Source organism: Pteropus vampyrus, unplaced genomic scaffold (assembly GCF_000151845.1).
Source record: "Pteropus vampyrus isolate Shadow unplaced genomic scaffold, Pvam_2.0 Scaffold94, whole genome shotgun sequence".
NCBI lineage: Eukaryota > Metazoa > Chordata > Mammalia > Chiroptera > Pteropodidae > Pteropus > Pteropus vampyrus.
The window spans coordinates 1,836,882-1,839,225 of record NW_011888875.1 but is presented as its reverse complement, the minus strand read 5'-3'; positions in this window follow the sequence as shown (position 1 = coordinate 1,839,225).

Here is a 2,344-nt window from a genome sequence, read left to right as displayed (position 1 = left end):
AAAACTACTTAACAGAAATGAAATAATAATAATTAATAATATGCATTGTGACATAGCTTATTCTGTGACAGCCATCGTTCCACGTGCATTGACTCATTTGATTCTCATCACGACCCTGTGAGATAGGTATGATTATTCTCATGCTTCCTTTACAGATGAAGAAGCTGAAGCACAGAAAGCTGAAGTGAGTTGCCCAAAGTCTCACTGTTGGTAAGTGGTGGAATCAGGGTGTGAACCTAGTTCTATCTGACCCGCGAACACATGCAATTAACTACCACATCGTACTGCCCCCAACAGTTTACTCCGCTGGCCAATAGTTGCCCCACAAACCCTGATACTAGCCTGCAGGCTGCCCGCGGGAAGTGGCATTTGAGGGTTGTTCACGGCTCTATGCCCAGTGCCTACAACACCGTTGGGCATGTAATTGACATCCAAGTAATTATTGAATGAGTGAAGAAATGACTGAATGGACGAATGTGGAGAACATTGCAGGACTACTGGGGGGACTCTGATTGTGGTTTAAGGGCTGATCCTTGGGGTTGCTATGAGCCGGCTGTTCCAAGGACAAACCCATTCACGATGCGCTAATAAATAAATCATCAACTTCGGGCCATCTGACCATCTGTAGGAAATCATAATAGTACCTTCTGGGGAAGGCTCATAGCGTGCAAAGTACCTTCATTTACGTCCCCTTTTGTAATCCTCATAACACCTGGTAAGGATTTGTTTCCACTGGGGCTCAAGGTGACAGCCACAATCCAGCCTCCTGTCCTTCCTCCAACCCAGCACCATGGGCATTCACCTGGGCCTTCTTGTCCTCTGGGGTCAGATGTCCCCTGACCAATCCCATTCCACTGCCCCATCCCTGCAGCTATCCTAATCTTCATGTCCCAGGGCTCTATTGTTAGGTAACAACCTACTCCAGAGCATTAATAGCTTAACTAACAATGTATTCCCATCTCCCACCATTCTGTAGGTTGACGAGGCTCAGCTGACTGGTTCTTGCTTCAAGCCTCTTGTGTAGTTGCAACCTGATACCACGTCAGCTGGGGCCGCAGTCACCTGAAGACGCCACGGGGCTGGATTTCCTATAAGACCAACTCGCATGGCCCGCAGCGATGATGGCTCAGCATGGGTCGATGATCTACTGAGCCCTCCCTGTGATGTGGCTTCTCACAGCATGGTGGCTGGGTTTCCAGGGGAGCATTCCAGGAGTGAGGGTTTCAAAAGGCAGGAAGCAGAAGTGCAGGGCTGTGCTCAGAACTGTGACAACGTTATTTCCACAATCTCCTGTTGATGAAAGTGGCCAGGGGGCCCGCCCAGATTCCAGGGTGTGGAGAAATAAACGGCCACTCTTGACGGGGAGTGGGAAGGTCGCATTGCTGAAAAGCATGTGGGATGGGAGCTGCGGTTGCAGTCATTTTTGGAAAATATGATCTGCCACACTCAGCTTTGTCATAACCTGCAATGAAGCTATCCAGCTGCAGATAAATTTCCATTTCCACACTGTTATTCTGCCTTTAATTGGGCACAGAGTAATAGTCAATTTATGTTTTCAACTGTTGCCAAGGTTACATTTGGGGCCTTAACTGTTATTAGTTCATACCCTTTCATTCCTTCTAATTCAAACATATTTAGCCCCAATGAGAAGATTGCTCATGGGATCCAGGGCATGGGTGAAGCCACCACTGTTTGATTGATAGTCACCATCGTCCTGTGCACCCCTGGCAGTCCCCAGACTCTTAACGAGGACCAGGCAGGAAAATGTAAATAGATGAGTTCAAATCCATCACAGTAACAAAAATTCTTTTCATTAAGTTTACAGTTAACCTCTCTTTCGAACCTTATATTCCCAATATTTCTCACCAGCATTCATGTTCCCATCGAACTAGACCTCTTACCTCATGCTGCCTGGCCTGGTTCGCTCTGCTTTCTCCACTCCTAACTGCTCCCATCCCAGCTCAGATTCCGCCCCTACTTCCCCATTATTAAAATATGACTGCTTTCAGGGCTTATTCAAATACCAGTCCCCCCGGATTGACTTTTTTGATTTCCCTGCCAAGTGGGTGTCACCCCATTCTTCTTCGCACCCCATCGCACTTGCCTCCTGCTTCTTAGGACTCTTACCTGGTCTGCATCGAGTCGCGGTCCCATTTCGGCTTGTCTAATTCCCTCCCCTTGCCTTTCGCATCCATTCCCTACAGAGCTCAGCGCATCACCTCTCACACCCCGGGCGTCCTGTTGACAGTGTCAAGCTGGAATGAATCTCTAGGAATGTCGTTCTCATGCTGTCATGGCCTCCAATGGCCTAGGCTTCCGAAAGAGCTCCCTCAGCTCTCAGGGA